The 20,240-nt window shown below is 42.0% G+C and overlaps 1 long non-coding RNA gene across 1 annotated transcript; it reads left to right on the top strand.

Moving 5' to 3' along the window:
- The first annotated feature begins 9,418 nt into the window (after window positions 1–9,418).
- LOC308587170 lies at window positions 9,419–18,271 on the top strand. Its single transcript, XR_014008258.1, has 2 exons — window positions 9,419–10,776; window positions 18,030–18,271. It is a non-coding gene; the product is annotated as an uncharacterized lncRNA (long non-coding RNA).
- The last annotated feature ends 1,969 nt before the right edge of the window (window positions 18,272–20,240 follow it).

The following is a 20,240-nucleotide window of genomic DNA, read 5'->3' as shown; positions in this document are numbered from 1 at the left end:
ACAACAAATTGTGACTCTTGGAAATGAGCAAACCAGTGATATTTTAGGGAGCAGGCTAGCAGGCGGGGTCCATTTCTTACATCATAGGAGCCTACACAACACAAAACACTGTTATTGTATGTAGGTTTTATTTTATTTGTTTTTTATCTTATATTTTGGAAATGTACATCCAGTTTTTTTTCCTTTAATTTTTTTTGGGGCCCCCAAAAGAGTGGGTCCCTAAGCTATAGCTTGTTTAGCTCATACGTAAATCCGGCACTGATTCTGGTGACAGTTGTGTATGTGGATGAAGGGTCTGAACATGGCAGGGACCTCTGCAAAGGCATTTCATATCTCTGTGTGCTCTATACGTTGCACTCACCCTGCTGTGCAGTCATCAGGAAAAAACCTGGGCCTTCCAACACAAGAAACAAGGGTGGGACAAGTTTCAAGGTACTCTGCTGAACCCAGGGCCAGCCCAAGGCATTTCGACGCCCGAGGCAAACCACAAAATGACACCTCTCCCCCCACCAGGGAAGGTGTGAGTGAAGCTCTACATCAGGAACAAGCAGAGAATAAAGATCTACACTGGGATTTGACGGCCCTGTGGATCCTGCTGCCAATTGCTGCACCTTGCCTCATGGGTGGGACAGCCCTAGCTGAACCACCTTTAAACTATAACTATTTTGTTAGCTAAAAAGTGGAAAACCCAAGAATTGCCAACAATAGAAGAATGGCAGATGAAGATGATGGATTTTTCGGAGCTAGCCAACCTAACCGGAAGAGTCCGCGACCAGAAGGAGGAGGAGTATCAAGAAGAATGAAATTTAATGATTATTTAGTTAAATTTGTTAAGTTAAATTAACTGGAAATAGCTTGCAGATACTTAATGGGCTTAGGATTTTATTTATGTTAAGTGATGAAATAAGATGTTTAACTCTATAAGGTGAAGATTTAAGGATGTTAATGTTTAAGTTAAATTTCATAAAAATTGGGATTTGGAAAACCGTTAAAAGGACATGCAATGTAATTCAACTAAGGGGAAGCGAGGAAGTCACTTAACAAAGTTAATAACTGTAATTTTCAATAAGGCTATGATTTATGTTTGTTTTGCTTGTTTGTCTTGTGTGTTTGTTTGTTTTTTATAATATTGTGAAAACCAATAAAAAAAATTTGGGGGAAAATAAACTATAAGCTATAGAGCCTATTACAACTGTGATAGATTGGATAATATTTGTTATTATCGAACAACCAAACAAAAATAATAAATGGAATGACAAACTTTGTACAAACACACACACACTCCCTCCCTCTCCCAAAGCTTGCCCCATTGCCTTGACGTTCAGACTGCTGTGAGATTTCTGCATTGCTGGGGGTTCGACTAGATGACCCCAGGATACCTTTTCCAACTCCTATGATTCCCTTGGCCAAAGGGGAGAGAGGGGCGGTTCTCAATTAGAATAGTCCCTCCCTCTTTCACTCTTTCTATGCCGGTGTTATCCAATGAGAAGAGAGATGACGTTCTAATTCGGTTGCTGGGAGAGAGAAAAGTCCCCATTGGTCAAGCTGGGACGGGCAGAGCAAGGGATGGGCTTTGCATGCGGGGCAGTTAGACAAAGGAGGGAAAGGAAAGTAGGTAAGCGGTAGGGAGGCTTAAGTGGGGGGGGGGGGAAGGGGAAGAAAATGGAGAGGAAAAGGTGGGAATGGCTGCATGCGAGGCCAGAAAAGAGAGGGAAAGGGTTTAGAAGAGAGGGCCAGGCGGGTAGTTTGCCTTCCCTGAAATGGGTTTTTATTATTAATAATAATAATAATAATAATAATTCTTATATACATTCATTCATTCCCCACTCCTCTGGCTGGGTTTCCCATGCAACTTTATTCTTATCATAAGTTAAACTTGTTAAGTCGCTTTTATCTTGCAATCCAGAGTGACTCGCAAAACCTGGAGTGCAAAATCTGGAGCCAGGGCATTTTGGAGAGGAAAAGAGGATATGGCTGCATGTGGAGCCAGAAAAGAGGGAGAGGGTTTAGAAGAGAATGGGATGATGATGATGATGATAATAATAACAACAAAAACTTTTATTTATTTATACCATAATAATAATAATAATAATAATAATAATAATAATAATAATAATAATAATTGTATTTATGCCCTGCCCCTCTTGCTGGATTTCCCATGTAACTTTATTCTTCTTACCATTGGTTAAACTTGTTAAGTCGCTTTTTATCTTGCAATCCAGAGTGACTCGCAAAACCAGGTGCAAAAAACCTGCCTTGCATGGGGTTGGTCTAGATGACCCCCGGGGTTCCCCTTCCCATGACTGCAATCCCGCGACCCCCTGTAGGGGTGGGAAATGTGTGGTTTTCTGCTTGGTTCTGTGCAATTAACTCCAAACGGTAATTTCTTGTGAGCTACCCTGTGATTTTAGGATGAAGGGTGGTATATATAAATCCAAGAAACAAAAAATGATGTCAAACAATTGTTTTGTCCCATAAACCAGCCAAGGTAGGGGCAAAAGCTGGTTTTGCAGTGTTGCTCTTGCCAAACCGCAGTTTGCCTTCCAAGTTAAATTGTTATTTATTTAATTCGTACACCGCCTTTCAAACCTGAGATCGCAAGGCGGATCTCAACATAAACAAAAAACAGAAACAGGAAATTTCATTGAAGAAGGACAACAAACCAATAATCTAACCCCATGCCCTCTTCTCCCATTCGGTTGCCTTTTTAAATTTAAAAAATAAAATGGCAGTTGCATCTCCCTCCCCGGCAGCCATTTTGGGACAGAACAAGACAAAATGGATGCAATGAAGATATTGTTCCTGCCAGCCCAAAATCCCCAGTAGTGACAATGGTCACCATGCAGGGGGGATAAAAATCAATGATTGTTATTATTTTTAAGGGGAGGAAATCAGATTTTTTATATTTAAATTGGATTTTTAAAATAAAATTCTTTTGGAGGAAAAATCTTTCCAAAGATAGTTTTCTATTTAAGTCACATTATAGTCCAAAGGCTATAATGAAAAGAAGGGTTTAAGTTTTTCATGGGTGCTAAAACTCAGTCTGAGGGTTTTTGTTTTTTTAAAAAAAATTTAACCACATCAGTTAACAAACGTGGATACATATGCTGTGATGTTATTGTTTTAATTAAATAAATTGTTCTCAAGGAAAGGATTATTTTTCCCCCTTCTGATAAAGTGCCGCAGAAAAGTTGCCCAAATATAAAGTTAACTTATTAAACCTCACGATAATTTCATAATTATGTCTATGTATTTCTAATAGTATAACCAAATCAGTATTTTTTTTAAAAAAATTATTGGAAGGAGAACAATAATCATTTCCTTGAGAACAATTTAAACAATTTATTTAACTAAAGCAATAACATTATAGCATATGTATCCATGTTTGTTAACTGATGTGGTTAAACGTTTTGTTTTTTTAAAAAACAACATAGACGTGAGTTTTAACACACATGAAAAACTTAAAACAAATCCTTATTTCCTGATGAATAGCCTTTGGACTATAATGTAACTTAAATAGAAAACTCTTTAGAAAGACTTTTCCTCAAAAAGCGTTTTATTTTATTTTATTTTATTTTTTATATAATATTTATTCAAAGTTTAAGGTTTCAAAAAGAAAAAAACAATACATAATATAAAAAAGAATACAACAATAACAGAAAAAGAGAAAAAAGGATATAAAAATACATTCAATTAACAAAAAAAATTTTTATAGAAAAAAAGAACAGATTAAACCTTTACATAGCTTTCTTCCTTTACTTATTTCCTTGACCTCCTCACACCTCCCTATTTTGTATTCTAATTCAAATCGTTTTTTCAGCAAATCCTTCCAACCTTATTTTCATTTAAATAATTTAATTTAAAATAATATAAGTTAACGTCAACTCTTTCATCACATTCATCAACTCATTTTTACTTAATCCTTTAAAAAGCGTTTTATTTTAAAAATCTGATTTAAATTTTTTTAAAAATGTTTGTTTGTTTTTAATCATTGGTTTTTATCCACCCTGATGGTAAACTTTACATTGCGGAGAACACTTTCTTCTCCCTGGTGCCTAGTTTTCTGTGTACAGGGATATTATTGATAATAATTAATGGGGAAAGGGAAATAAGTCATGTCCACCCAAACCTGGCACAGCCCAGACACAGATTTTGCTGTCAGTAGGCTTTGCAGAGTTGTGCAGAGGGTTGTTTGACCCGTTTAAATAGTTCTCTTTTTCCCTCCTAGAAAAAAACAAACAAACCAGACACACTTTGTTTTAAAGTTTAAAAATAACATGATTTTTAGTTGCTGTACTTGGCTCTGGTCTGACTGAATGCACAAGAGAGGCATGTGATATTTACATTACTGAAACATATTTACATGAAGTTGTATCCGAGACCGACTAATATTTACAGGCTGGCTCTGACGCAGCAACACTTGCTGCTCTCACAGTTAAAACTCGCTTTGAATGTAAAAGACTGCAGCCTGAAAAAAGGAGACATTTTTGTAAACCAAGAAAAGTTTTAATAAAAATGATTATTAATACTTTTTTTAAAAAAAAAAAAAAACCTCACACAACAGTTGAATGTAAAAGAGTCTGCAGCCTGAAAAAAGAGACAACGCCTGTGCTTTTGTAAACCAAGATAATATTTAATAAAAAATACTGTTATTATTACTACTTAAAAAAAACAAACCTCACAACAGTTGAATGTACAAGAGCGCAGCCTGGGAAAAAAGAGACAACACATGTACTCTTGTAAACTAAGATAATCTTTAATAAAAAAAAATACTGTTATTATTATTACTTAATTTTTTGAAAGAAACCTCACAACAGTTGAATGTAAAAGACTGCAGCCTAACAAAAAAAGAGACAACGCCTGTACTTTTGTAAACCAAGAAAATCTTTAATAAAAAAATAATTATTTATAAAAACCCTCACACAACAGTGGATAACAGCCAACGAAAAAAACCTGACTCAGTTTATGTCCCCCCAACATTTTATGCTACAGCATTAACCCTTTCTGTAGTATTTTGATTGCACCATTGCCACAGATTTTGCCACTGCCAGGCATTTGTTGGTCATGGGCAGTGAAGCGCATTGATTGAATTCTCTGAGGGCATATCTAGCAAATACTTTAGAAAATATTCTGAGCTTCCCAAAGAATATTGGAATATTTGAGATAAGGCTATATTTTTATATTTTAATTTTTCAATATTTTAATGTTGTATTTCAATTTTGTTTTTAAGTTGTAATCATTCAACTTGTTTTTATTATTGCTTGTTAGCCGCCCTGAGCCTGGCCTTGGCTGGGGAGGGCGGGGTATAAATAAAAATTATTATTATTATTAAAGAGTCTCTCGTTGACTTCCACTTCCTGGTCTCTACTTTCCCCAATATTTTAATCTATCCGTCTCCGTCCCATGGATGCAAAGCAATCCGTTTTATCCCGATGCGCTTCGTCGGCTGTCGCACCCATTGATTTTCGGGAAATTTGGCCGCGACCCTGACTTTCTGCGTAACGCAAGACAATAATCTGATGTGACAATTATTGGCAAGTCTTCGAAAGGCTCTTAAGACAAGAAATGTGCTTGGCTCCCATTGCCACCCCCTTGTTATATTACTTAGCAGAATCCACCAGTGGCATTTAAATTACGAGCTATGTGTTAAGGTTAAATAAACGGATGGGCAAGCGATCGTTTTAAAATGAAAGGTGCTGATTTTCAGGAGACGAGCCATCTGTGAAACATTCAGGTGGGAAATACTTCTTTGTGGCTTACTGACCTTATAGCACTAAGCAAGGGAAAGAGAAGGAAACTTGCTTAATATAGAAAAGGTGCAGGACAGAAGCAATTGTCCTAATGTGCATCTGATATAGGAGGAAATTAGCAGCTGGCCAGAGGTTAGTCAATCAAGTGTACATTCAAAGGACTGTCAACCAAGCAGCAGTGTCAGGTGGGAGATTTTAGTCAACGAAAGGTTGCATCTATAGAGCACCCAAAGGGTGGAAACGGAAGTTCTGCAAATTAGACTTGTCTCTCAAAAGTGGCAATCAAAAGCTAGACTTCAACTCCCTTCCTTAAATATGTTTCAGGACTGAAGCAAATCCCCGTTTGATGTATCTTTTATCATTTCTATGATTTATTTATATATTGGATTATTCCGAGAAGGACTGAAAGGATTTGATCTCTCCTGTTGGCAGGAAAATGAATTAATAAATTATAGCCCACTTAACTGGAAATCATCTGTCTCCTGTCCAATTTCCAACGGAATTAGCCTCCCTGCTTTGACTACTCAAAGTTTTTCTCTCATATATGTGTGTGTGTGTGTGTGTCACCTTACTGGTGTTCTGGAAGAACTTTCCTTTTTACTGACCAAAAGGAACCTAGCCAATTAGATAGCTTCTATGTGCTAGATTTTTTAAAATGCAAATTTAATTAAGTTTTAAAATGTTTAAACTTAATTGATCACCAAGTGATCAGTGTCACACCCTATTGGCCCTATTGATGTTTTGAGTTTTTAACAGTGTAATCTAATGTAAGCCTCATTGGGCTTACTTCCAGGTAGGTTTGTATAAAAGTTGGTATGTCACCAGCATACCTCCATTTGACTTAAAATGAATTACTACAAGGCAGTATTGAATGGCTGCGGTTGGGCAAAGCATCCTTATCAGGGATAGCTTACGTGGCGTCCGCCAGATGCTACAGTTTCCATCATCTTGCCCAATTCTGGCTGGAGCTAATGGGAATTTTTAGTCCCAATAAAAACTGGAGGAAGACACCACATCTACCTCTGAAAGCTATTATGTATTTTATTGTATTAGACACTGCTGGAATCCACTGGCTGAAACATGATGATACGTCCTCCATTGTGACAACTCCTACTGCTGGTTTTGCTGCCAGGAAAATGTGGTAAGAGCAACTCTTTCAGGTGAGCAAAGGGAGAGGGGACGGGTTATTGTGCAACAGGAAATTGTTGGATTATTTAAAATGTGCACGTACATCATTATATTTAGCTTACACATCAGAAAAGAGTTGAAGTTTTGAGTGCTCCAACATTTTTTTATTTTAGATTACAGATTTTACAGTAAATAATTACAGTTTTTAATACCTGTAGCTCTGTGTTCTGTCCCTGTCCAATCTTCAATGGAAATGAGGTAGCCAATGTTTGTAAGTTAGCCAATTAGAGGAAATCTTGAGACAGGAAAGTTTGACACCCATGCCAGGAATGAGGTGTATGCTTAATTCAGTTGGCCTTGAATTATGAGTAGACTTACTTCTGAGTAGACACGTTTGGAATTGAATCCTGCGTTAGTAAGACTCTTCGGTGCAACTGAACTGGGCCTCTTGATGGGCCACTAAATACTTTATTTACCGTATTTTTCGCCCTATAGGACGCACCTAGGTTTTTTTGGGGGGGAAATAAAGGGGAAAAAATTATTCCCCCCCCCCCAGGCACAGGGCTGGCGCGGGGGAAGTCCGAGCTTCCCCCGACCCCAGCCCCCAGAACAGCCTGCTATCCACAAGCCTAGGGAGCCGCGCTGGTCTCCCCAGGCTTGCGGACAGCTGTGCGAAGCCCGCACGCTCTTCAGTGCGCCTGAGGCTTCGGAATGCAGGCAGCTCTGCGCAACCCTCCGGAGCCTGGCGCCAAGCCGCGCCAGCCTCTGGAGGGTCGCACATGGCTGCGCGGAGCCTGGGAGGGCAGGCAGCTCTGTGCCTTCGCGCCAGGCTCCGGAGGGTTGCGCAGAGCTTCCTGAAGCCTGGAGAGCGAGAGGCTCTCGCTCTCCAGTGTTCAGCGAAAGCCTGTATTCGCCCCATAGGACGCACACACATTTCCCCTTCATTTTTTTGGGGGGGAAGTGCGTCCTATAGGGCGAAAAATACGGTACTTTGAAAAGACTTCCCTTGTATCACATAAACACAGCACAACAAGACAAGGACCTATCCCCCAAACAGCATACAAATCAATATGGCTAATCTGACTCAACAACCTGCCCCTGCCACCCTGCTGCCCCTCACACACGCATACAAATCACAATACAACCAACCGAACACAATCAGCTATGTTCTGGACTCTCCAATCTCTCGCAGAGCTAATGAAAGTGAATAACTAAACGAACTGTGGAAAAGACTATGAACTGAAAGAGGAGTCACTGTATGTACTTTTCCTTGTTTATTTGTTTTGTAACAAGAAAATCTTTAATAAAAAACTTTTTTTTTAAAAAAAGAAAAGACTATTCAAAAAACAAACACCATGTGAAGCAGCAGGGAGCACTTCAGAGTGAAATCACACAGTCAACACAATACTTAACAGCCTGTTGTATTTGTGTCTAGACTTCAGCAGAGGGGAGCCAATTCTGCTTCCGCGAATGCATGATGGCCCCAGACATTGCTAACTTCACACCCCCATGTGTTTGTAACGATTTAGAACCCTAGGGGACCATTCCTCCCCAATCGGGGATGGAACTAATCTGTTATTTCGAAGTAATCTATTTTTCAAAAGATTTCTCTCAAGGCCGGTTTAAATACATGAAGCGAAACGGCTTCCCTTGAAGGCTCTTTTGACAGGACGCCTTCAGTCGGTCCAGCTCCTTGCTGCCCTGTCCGCAAGATGCTCATGGCAGCAATTTCAGTTGTCATCTGCCCCAAATTCAGTGAGGCAATATAGTGTGTGATGACAACCCAGTCCAATTTATCTTCTCATTCTGTCCTAGGTTTAAAATCTCTTTTTTGACCTGTTGTCGCAACCCTAAAGTCCATCCCCTCATCTACCAGGAGGAAGAGGCACAGATCCGGGTGCCTCCAGAACAAAGGGACGGATGGTATCTGCTCTGTTTCATCACGTGACAAATGACATGACTGATGAAAAATTGTTGCGGTGACAGAGAATCGGGGTCTTTGGGAAAGAAGCAGGCAGGTCGCTGATTCAAGAAGACTTGAGTAACGTCCCTTTTGAAGAAGAAAAATCATCTTGTCTCTTCTCTCTGATTCATTTAGCCGCTTGATTCTGCCATTAATTTCTCAGTCAAGAATCCTAACCAGCAAAGGCATCGTGTATCTCGAAGGATGATGAAAGGTGTCATTACTGCCTTCCTTGATGCTACTGAAGTGAAAATGTAGCGCCAGGTCAGTTTGGTGCTGTAGTTAGAGCAGGGCCCACCAATTTAGTGTGCATGTATTTGCAGAGACTTTCCACTGAAATTAGGCTTGAAACAAGTGTTTCTGGGTAGCAAATAGAATAGGTTGTGCTGTGTGGACATGCTTGCTTTGTGATGTAGTACCCACATCTATAAAAAGAAAACTATTTTAACCACTAGTTTGTGACATTTTTGTTGATCCTAATAAAGGTATTTATAAACTTACTCTGGCTTTTGGGGTTTCCCCCCCCTCTAATGGATCAGTCAAAGTAACTACAATTATTGAACTCATTCTACCTATGCATGTCCATTCAAAGGGTATGTCCTATTGCAATCAGTGCTGCTGATCTCAAAGCAAATATGTGCAGGATGATAGCTGTGCGTTTAAGGAACAGCCGCAAAGAGGAAGAAAGTTCTTTTACATCTTGTACTATCATTTCTCAGTCACACTTCAGGCACCGACAAAATCCCTTAAGACTCGAGTTTTAGTTACTATTTTAAATTGGGAAAGGATGGGAAAATGAGGGTGTGAGGTACTTTGATACCTCCTCTGATCTTTACCTGTCTTGACCTATGCACCTCAAAGAGAATAAACTCAGTAGTGTAAAATGCTCTCCCCATTTAATTAATGTAGTACTTTGCAATTAATAGCTTGCCACTCCAGGATTGCTGCTGCTGATAGCGCTAGGAAAGCAGGCATCCCTCATCCTCCAGGCTTTGACTTGATACAATCCCCTCCTGGTATTTTATAGTAAAATGTAAACAAAAGCCACACCTCAATCAACAGCAGTAGATAGCCTAAACGAATGCAGCTTCACATTTTAAACTCCCTTAAGCCACCATTATTTCTGCTCATTTCCTGATTTGGGCAAGTCATTCCCAACTCAACCTAACCTGCCTCACATGGCTATGGAAACGTATAAAAAGACTGCAAAAGGGGAGCTTACTGTTTGTATGGTAGGCATCAGATTTTGGTCCCTTTAACCTAGAGAAATGCATATTTAAAAATAAATGCTATTTTTCTTTCTGTGGCCCCTTCACCCTGCAAATTAGTACAGCTCCAAGACTTCAGCCAGTCTTAATTTGGCCTGAGTTCTGCAGGAATTAAATAATTCCACTTGTATTCAATTGAGTATTTTTGCCCCAGTTGCTCACTTAAACAAGCATACCCCTGCTTCCATGGACCACTGGTCTGCCCCAACAACAAAACCACCGAAATAACTTGGAAAACACTTAGAAGGGTATACATTTTGTGTCTTGGCTTTCCTTTCAGGTGGCAAGTGCCTTTTTATTTTTAATGAAGGCTCTAGAGTTCGGGCTCCCTACCTTAAACAAGAACAGAACTGTTAACAGGAAATTCTGGACTCCAACCAAATACAATTAAACCAGGCCCCACAAATACCCCAGAGATGCATTTTAAATAAAAGGACACATTCTACTCATGTAAAAGCACACTGATTCCCAGACCGTTTGTGGGCTGGATTTAGAAGGCGATTGGGCCGGATCTGGCCCCCGGGTCTTAGTTTGCCTACCCATGGACTAGACCATATAAGAAGTCATGGCACCCTAATCAGCACATTAATGATTATACTTGGGGCTACATATGAAGACAGTTTGGAAGCGTCAACTGGTGCAGAATGAGTGGCCAGGGTGCTCACGGGTAAGACAGTTTCATAATATTATCCTTTACATCTGTAGTACATGGACCATTGCTTTGCCTTGGTGATGGACTGGGTGAGGTGGACTTGTGGCAAGGTAAAAAGATTCTGGGAGTTAATCTATAATGAACTTAAAAAGATATTTAAGTATACTTTTCCTAAAAGACCAGAGGCATTTTTGCTAGGTCTGGTGGGAAAATAAATTAAAATAAAAGACCAGAACTTGTTCATGTACGCCACAACCGCCGCAAGAACTTTACTGGCCCAAAGATGGAAAACGCAAGACTTACCAACCATCCAGGAGTGGCAGGTGAAGATGATAGATTTTGCGGAACTTGCCAAATTGACAGGAAGGATCCGGGACCAACAGGACCAGAGATACAATAACAATTGGAATAAATTTATTGAATATATAAAGGAGGAGAACAAAAATATTAAGAGACTAGCAGGACTGGAATAACACCGCCAATGTAAAACAGTAGAGTTATGACAATAATATACGCAAAAAGTATGTGATGTATATACCAGCAGTCGGGAGGGAAGGAAGTCAGGACTCTGCAGAGTCAAAGGGATTATAATGTGACAATAAGGATTGTTGGGAAAAGAATTACATGTTGAAAACAAAAATTTATTTGCAAAGGTAATGGACTGGATGAGAACCAACCAACGGGCTCAGTCCAGATGAAGACAGACCCCCAGATGAGTGGGCAGTCCCCTAGACCTGTTGGATGGCAGGTTGCCTGCTCTTGATGGGGCTACGCTTCCTCTGAAGGAGCAAGGAACCTTGGGGTTGATTCTCAATCCTTTGCTGTCACTCAAGGCTCAGGTGGCCTTGGTGGAGCCAAGTGCCTTCCATCAGCTTTGGTAGCCCAGCTTGCACCCCTATCTGGGCAAGGACAGCCTAACTTCTGTTATCTGTGCTCTGGTAGCCTCTAGGTTAGATTACTGTGACACAGTATATGTAGGGCTGCCTCTGAAGATGGTTTGGAAACCTGAGCTGGTGCAAAATTTGGCCAGGTTATTCACTGGGGTAAGGCGGTTTGAGCACGTTTCACCAATCCTGGCCCAACTACATTGGCTCAGTTCAAAGAGCTGGTTTTGTCCTATAAAGCCCTAAACAGCCTCGTATGAACCGATCAGGGCCCTGCAATCATCATCTGAGGTCTTTATGTGCCACTTCCATGATAGGTCAGGTGAGTGGCAACATGAGAAAGAGCCTTTTCTGTGGTGGCTCCCTCCCCTGGCGCCTTCATTACATATCATTAGTGCCAAGTTAAAACGTTTCTCTATAACCAGCCCTTTGCTTGGTTGGCCTTTTAAATATGTTTGTTGGAGGAAGGGGGTTATTGATTTGTTACTGGGGTTTTTTTTAGTTATGTATTTTGTGTTCTCATTTTGTTTTTTTATGTTGTGCACCACCCTGCTGTCTTCGGATGAAGGGTGGTATGCAAGTTTAATAAATAGTAAAATTTATTAAGGGACGCGGGTGGCGCTGTGGGTAAAACCTCAGTGCCTAGGGCTTGCCGATCACATGGTTGGCGGTTCGAATCCCCGCGGCGGGGTGAGCTCCCGTCTTTCGGTCCCAGCTCCTGCCCACCTAGCAGTTCGAAAGCGACCTTAAGTGCAAGTAGATAAATAGGTACCGCTTTATAGTGGGAAGGTAAACGGCGTTTCCGTGTGCTGCGCTGGTGCTGGCTTGCCAGAGCAGCTTCGTCACGCTGGCCACGTGACCCGGAAGTGTCTCCGGACAGCGCTGGCCCCCGGCCTCTTAAGTGAGATGGGCGCACAACCCTAGAGTCGGACACGACTGGCCCGTACGGGCAGGGGTACCTTTACCTTTACCTTTAAAATTTATTAAATACTGTGTTTGGTCTTAAAGACTCCTGAGCATGCTGGGGTGCTAATCCCAGTGAAAAAAAGACAGTCACGGACCCAAGAAATTGCACAGAACGAAAGAAATTACTGTGAAAATCCCTGAAACGCGAAGTAATCGACTATAGAATAACAAAAATCAAAAAATAAACTAGAATTAAAGACTTAACGAGATGCCAGTTAAGTGATATCAAACAAGCTCAAGAGCAGGGCTGAAAATGCTTCCTCAAGTTTACAAAGAAGGTATGAAACCTCAATGACAAGTTTTAAACATAGCCCTATTTAAGATAATCCAGCAGTAGTGATAAGAAATTGAGATTTGAAGTTTTCAACCAAACTCAAAAACAGGGCTGAGGCGCTTCTGGCTTCTGATGTTAAAGAAAGGTATGAAAACCTCAATGACAAGTTTAAAATACAGGCCTATTTAAGAGGACCAAGCGATAGTAATAACAAAATTAAGGTTTGAAGTTTCAAACAAACCCAAAAACAGGGCTGAGGCACTCCTGGCTGCTGATGTTAAAGAATGATATAGGGTGTTCCCAACCACAGGTTTTCATACTGTAAGGTGAAAGAATTTTTAAAGGGACAGACCATCTAGTTCAAACATAGGGCGTGGTTGCCAAAGTTTGTAAAGAATAACAAGAATATTGTTTAAATAGAGTTATAAGAGATTACAAAAAGGAACTCTAGTCAATATAAGAGTTGAGACCTGACGGAATTAAGGGACCAAATCTAAAAATCCAATACATTTCCCTCTTTAGTAATTTCTTTCTTAAAATATCAGTATTTATCTCAGGAGTTTGATGTTTATAAATGATAAACCATCTGAAATCTGTTGCCCTGTTTTTGAGTTTGTTTGAAACTTCAAATCTCAATTTCTTATTACTACTGCTTGGTTCTCTTAAATAGGGTTTTGTTTAAAACTTTTTTGAGTTTCTGCCCTGTTTTTTGAGTTTGTTCGAAACTTTAAAACCTCAATCTCTTATCACTACTGCTGGATTATCTTAAATAGGGCTATGTTTAAAACTTGTCATTGAGGTTTTCATACCTTGTTTGTAAACTCAAGGAAGCATTTTCAGCCTTGCTCTCGGGGTGCTAATCCCAGACTGTTTGTAGTTGTACAATTCAGATCTATTTAGGAATGCTCAGCAATTCCAGCCAGGTATTTGAAATGAATTCCTTTTAATAAAACCCACACAATCCAAGAATAAGTCTGGGTATATATGCAGAGTTTGCCATCAATTCCACTTAAAGTAGAAGCGTATCCCGTACAGTAAAATATACATGGCTGTATAAGCAATTTCTTTGCTAGCAAATGAGATCTAATCAGTATATTTGAAAAGAAAATTATGGTTTTCATTTGGGGAAAAGCCATGTAAGCTTGATGGGGCTCGTAGACAAATTTAGCTCCCTGCTGGGGAAGCTTGTAAAAATGTATAGATGCTTGGAAAAGGTTTTGTTTTCATTTTCTACATGTTGTGTTTAATGTATCTAAATAGTGATGTATTCTGCAGTGATGTGGAATCATGAGGCTGCTGTACCTGCCTAACAACAGTAGACTTTACATTCGGGCTTACAAGCTATAACCTTTCCCCGGGGGAGATTAAATCAATTATCATATATAAAGGTAGGATTTCTGATGTGCACAGTTTGGAGATTTTTTTCCTCTTCAAGTTATGGGCAATAAACCAGAGGAATGATTTATGCAGTGCAAGAGAATCATGTCTGTACTCTCAGTATGCCTAGAGAGACCTCTGCAAAAAAAATTCTGCAGACTATTCCCGGGCACTCCAGTGTCTCAAAGCAGCATCTTGTGCACTTGTGATATCTCTGTGTTACACCGAAGATCACTGAGCCAGGCCCAGTCCAAGGCTTCCCCCCTCCCCAGTAAAGGACAATGTACCCCCTCAAGGGAAGTAATAGTGCCACTGTATTCTGCTCTGGTCAGACCTCACCTGGAGCAGTGGCGTAGCGTGGGGGGTGCCAGGGGTGCCGGCCGCACCGGGCGCAACATCTGGGGGGGCGCGCTCGCTGCCTCCGGAGTCGCCGAAGAGCCTCGGGCGCAGGCTGTAGCGGAGCCGCATGTCTCGCGGAACCGACGAGCTGTGCGCGCGTCCGGGCTGAAGGCGCCCGGCAGGCAGCGGCTCTCAGCGCTCACCGCGGAGGACGCGCCAGGCAGCCCCTCCTCACAGCCCCGCCTCCGCCGGTGCTGCTGCAGCTGCTGGGCCGTTGCATTTTCCTCGCCTCTCTGCCCCCCTCCTCCTCCGGGCAAGCGGCGTCGTTTGGGCGGCAGCGCCAGCGGCAACTCGCAGGTTAGGGGTTAGGGGGGGCGCAAATTACTTGCCTTGCCCCGGGTTAGGGGGCGCAAATTACTTGCGTTGCCCCGGGTGCTGACAACTCACGCTACGCCGCTGACCTGGAGTACTTTGTCCAGTTCTGGGCACCACAGTTCAAGAAGGACACTGACAAACTGGAACGTGTCCAGAGGAGGGCAACCAAAATGGTCAAAGGCCTGGAAACGATGCCTTATGAGGAACGGCTAAGGGAGCTGGGCATGTTTAGCCTGGAGAAGAGGAGGTTAAGGGGTGATATGATAGCCATGTTCAAATATATAAAAGGATGTCATATAGAGGAGGGAGAAATGTTGTTTTCTGCTGCTCCAGAGAAGCGGACACGGAGCAATGGATCCAAACTACAAGAAAGAAGATTCCACCTAAACATTAGGAAGAACTTCCTGACAGTAAGAGCTGTTCGACAGTGGAATTTGCTGCCAAGAAGTGTGGTGGAGTCTCCTACTTTGGAGGTCTTTAAGCAGAGGCTTGACAACCATAGGTCAGGAGTGCTCTGATGGTGTTTCCTGCTTGGCAGGGGGTTGGACTCGATGGCCCTTGTGGTCTCTTCCAACTCTATGATTCTATGATTCTATGATCTATGATCAATCGCTTATTATTGGCTCTGCAGCAATCAGTTCTGTCCTGGCTTCTAAGGCTGTGTTTTGGGAAAGTTTGTTTCACTTGGGAGGAGAGGGGTGCTTCCGAGAGTGAAAACGGCAAGAAGGTATCATCACTTTCTGTTCACTTCTGCCCCGATGGCTGTTTTGGCATTGACAGTTCTGGCACCTCTCAGGTGGGCACCATTGTCATTATAAGAGGGAGGCATTCATGGTGAGTTCTGGCACCCTTTTTTCTAGAAAACCATGGGTGGTGTGTTTCGTTTTGCCAGAACACCTGGGCAACTCTTGCCTAGGTTGTGTGGCATCAGTGTGAAGTGGCAGTGGTGACAGGTTCTGGTGAGATCTGGCTGGAAATCGCCATGTATGCTAGTGCCACATCTCTCCCCAGTGGCAGAGGTGGTGAGGTAGGCAGGGTGCCACCAAGGGTACCACCTCGGAGACTTCCACACCCAGAATGGCAGCTTCACCCTGCCACATGGGTGGGTGTCAGCATCGCCCTAGAGCCAGTGCACCAACTGGACTCTTGCACCTCAACCCCGACTGGGCTAGGCGAGCTGGGTAGCACCGCCAGAGACCTGCTTTTCCCACAGGAACAGGTCACAGTGCTGTGGACTCACAGCTTAGAGCTGAGAGCACCGGATTCACTGTCTCAATAATACAGTCGTTGCGCAGCAGAGTTTTAAAGAGTCTTGCAGAGTATAAACCACTCGGAGAGCAGCTCTGTAGAATATCTTCCTTTTATTCTGTAACTACAACTATGATACAAAACTATATACAGAGCTGAATATTCTAAGCATAAATCAATGCTAAACTGAGAGTCTGCAGCTGCTCTTAACAGCAATCTTATCTCTAGGATCTCCAACACTCTCTCTCTGATACACTGACTGACTGACTCTCACACACACAGATATGTTGCTGGGCAGAATAAGTAGATAGGCAGGACACGCCTCCTCTTCTCTGGAGAGTCAGCAGAGACCATCAGGAGATGATCAGGACATTCTTGGGTATGGGAGGGGTGAAATCTCCTCTGGCCCTGGTCTCAACTTTCAGTGGATTTGCAAACTAATAATGAGTAGCTGAGACTGGTTCTGCGATCAGTTGCTGGCCCAGGACCTTCTCTAGAACAAAGTGTTCACCTGCATTCAAAATAGGACTTGTCATTTGAGGGAGAGATGTCAAAGCCACACCGTACTATTAAAAACACGTGGTTTTCCCCAAAGAATAATGGAAACTAGTTTTTCTTTTTGAGGAGGCTGGGAATTGTGTCTTTGTTTAGGGATAAGCTACACTTCCAAGGATTCTTAAGGTTGGGGAAAGCTTTAAATGTATGGTGGATATAACAAGATTGATTTGTGTGGGGTTTTTTTATCCCTTACCATCAGCTGCGGGCACGGGTGGCGCCGTGGATTAAATCACAGAGCCTAGGGCTTGCGGATCAGAAGTTTGGCGGTTCAAATCCTCGTGACGGGGTGAGCTCCCGTTGCTCGGTCCCAGCTCCTGCCAACCTAGCAGTTCGAAAGCACGTCAAAGTTCAAGTAGATAAATAGGTAACGCTCTGGCGGGAAGGTAAACGGCATTTCCGTGCGCTGCTCTGGCTCACCAGAAGCGGCTTAGTCATGCTGGCCACATGTACGCCGGCTCCCTCGGCCAATAAAGTGAGATGAGCGCCGCAACCCCAGAGTCGGCCACAAGTGGACTTAATGGTCAGGGGTCCCTTTACCTTTACCGTCAGCTGCGTATCCTCCTGGAAAATCCCGGCTTGTGAAGAAGCTCACCATAGTGGGCAAAGTTGACAATGTCAAGGCGGATGAAAATTGCCATTGAATTCTTTCCTAAACCAAATTCTAAAATAAATGTATGTTTGTTTATTTATTGATTGATTTTTTAAATTAAAGTTTTACAGAGATATATAAAACATAAATAATAAAAACAAGATTCCAGGGAATTTCTTGGATTTCCATCCTCCCCTTTGTGGGTCCTATTATTAATCATTTCCTCCCGCATCCTTTATGATGACCCAAATCTTTTACATCTCCACTGTGCCCAGAATTCACCCATAAACTACAAGTGATATTCCAATCCTACTAACGATTTTAACTGTTTACAATGGGTCTTTAAGATAAGTTACAAATTTGCCCCATTCTTTATTAAAATTTTGGACTTCCTGATTTCTCATTCCGGTCGTTTTAGCCGTTTCATCAACTTCATCTGCCATTATTCTCTGGTAGGAACTTTATCTTCTTTCCATCTCTGAGCCTCTTTCCTAAAAAACAAATTTCTGATACAAATTGAGAGGGGCTAACTTAGAGAGAAACCCACAAGGACGAAGAGGTGTTTACCGGGTCTCCTGGGAGATTTCTCAGATTCTGCACATCTTGACCGTACGAACAGATGTAGTGATGTAACATTCCTGCCAAATATTATTTCCAGATCTTTGGAGGAAACAGCTCGTTGATACAGGAGAAGAAGATCAGCAGCCAAGCAGGTTTCAGCTGGCAACAACGTTATCCAAGATCTGGACTGCAAGGTGAAAATTCTATTCTCCACTTTTGCTTAAAACAATGTGCTAAAGCAACGTGAAGCCATTTTGTAGGTGCATGTTAATTAGCCGAATTGTGTGTATGTATTATAAGTATGTACCAACACATGAGTAATAAAAGCACTTAAAAAGAGCCCACGTTCTATTTCTTCTGTCTAAAATCTTTATTCTTTGTATGAATACCTGTGGTAGTTTCCTTGGCAGACTGCGTGCTGTTCAGTGTTTAGAACTTGCACATTATTGTGTGAAAAATGCAGAGAGAGAAATCTGTGCAAAGAGAACGGATTCATTTTTAAAAGAATTGCTATAGCAGGAACTCGACATATTCATGAATATTCCACATGCATGCCTATATTACGCTCCTACAAACTGTTGCTTAATCTGAGCATTCCTTCCGCTCCGATCCTCCTCTGAAAACGAAATGAGCTTTTCAAAGTAAGCAAACCAGATAAACTTAAAACAAAAATCTCAATTCTTTTTAATCAGGCCTGCCACCCGAATAATAAAATAAATGAAAGTAAACGAGTGTACAGAAAGAAAGATACTTCCAGTACTTCATTTATTTTCTTGGCCCTCTAAATTGTGCCACCGTGATGGTGTTTCCCACCCCTTTATTTATTACAAATTATTTATATCTCATCTTTCAGGATACAGCTCCTTCCAAGGCAAGTAACATCAATGTACATAAAAAAAAAAGCAATATCAACACATAGCACAAAATTTCTCTCTGCAGGGCTCAGTTGAGATGGGTGAAAATAACTGAGGCCCACCCGTCTCAAAATATTGGCCAGGGGTAAAACCAGTCACAAAATTGTGGAAGAGGGTGACATAAGCAGTTGGGAACTGCTGCCATATTTTTCTACGGATGGAAATTGCAAAATTCCTTACAACAGTGTTTTGCCTTGTGGCAAAGAGTTCCATAGAGGGACGCGGGTGGCACTGTGGGTGAAACCACAGAGCCTAGGACTTGCCAATCAGAAGGTCGGCGGTTCGAATCCCTATGACAGGATGAGCTCCCGTTGCTCGGTCCCTGCTCCTGCCAACCTAGCAGTTTGAAAGCACGTCAAAGTGCAAGTAGATAAATAGGTACCGCTCTGGCGGGAAGGTAAACGGCATTTCCATGCACTTCTCTGGTTCACCAGAAGCGGCTTAGTCATGCTGCCCACATGACCCGGAAGCTGTACTCCGGCTCCCTCGGCCAATAAAGCGAAATGAGCGCCACAACCCCAGAGTCGGTCACGACTGGACCTAATGGTCAGGGGTCCCTTTACCTTTCCTAAAGAGTACCATAGTGCATTTCCCCTCAAGCTACGTACATACATTTTCTCTGGAGCTATTGTGGCACCGCCTCCCCACTTTAAGCAGAATTTGCTGATCCGGAGGCTCAGGTGGAGCTTTCGTCATTTATATTTTCCCCTTCCCACCTATAAGCTAAACAAGCTATAGCTTAGGGCCCCATTCTCTTGGGGGCCCCCAAAAAATTAAAAGGAAAAAAACCTGGATGTACATTTCCAAAATATAAGATAAAAACCAAATAAAATAAAACCTAAATAGAGCAACAGTGTTTTGCGTTGTGTAGGCTCCTATGATGTAAGTAATGGGCCCCACCTGCTAGCTGGCTCCCTAAAATATCACTGGTTTGCTCGTTTCTATATATAGAGTGCCTACATTCTGCATGGACTGGTTGCATGGTCATGTGCAAATGGCTTTAGATACCAATTAGGTCCATAAATTACCATATAGCATATATTCAACACAGGAAAAAACAGCAGCAGTTTGTTGTTGACAAAGGACAGCTGGACATATAAAGGGCCCCATTACCTTCAGTAGCTTAGGGCCTCATCAAACCTAAATCTGGCACTGCCCCTGCTCTCTTTTCACATTCTACCTGCTACTTATTCCTTCTCCATACCCTGCCTGAACTGCCACGCTTTTTCACTCCTCCACAGAGCACTGTGGTTCAAGGAGTTGCTGGTGTTGTCAATGGTTCAACCAAAAGGCTATCACATGGCTAGGGCATGAGGCAAGCAAGTGAAGAGGCACTGGGCAGGCTGTGCCACTGAGGAGTCACAGGACCATAGAATTGTCGGGTTGAGAGGGAC

This window comes from Podarcis bocagei, assembly GCF_964188305.1.
Source record: "Podarcis bocagei genome assembly, chromosome: 5".
In the NCBI taxonomy this organism is placed as follows: Eukaryota; Metazoa; Chordata; class Lepidosauria; order Squamata; family Lacertidae; genus Podarcis; species Podarcis bocagei.
Note: the sequence above shows the minus strand (reverse complement) of the source record. Positions and strands in the feature narration are given on the sequence as shown.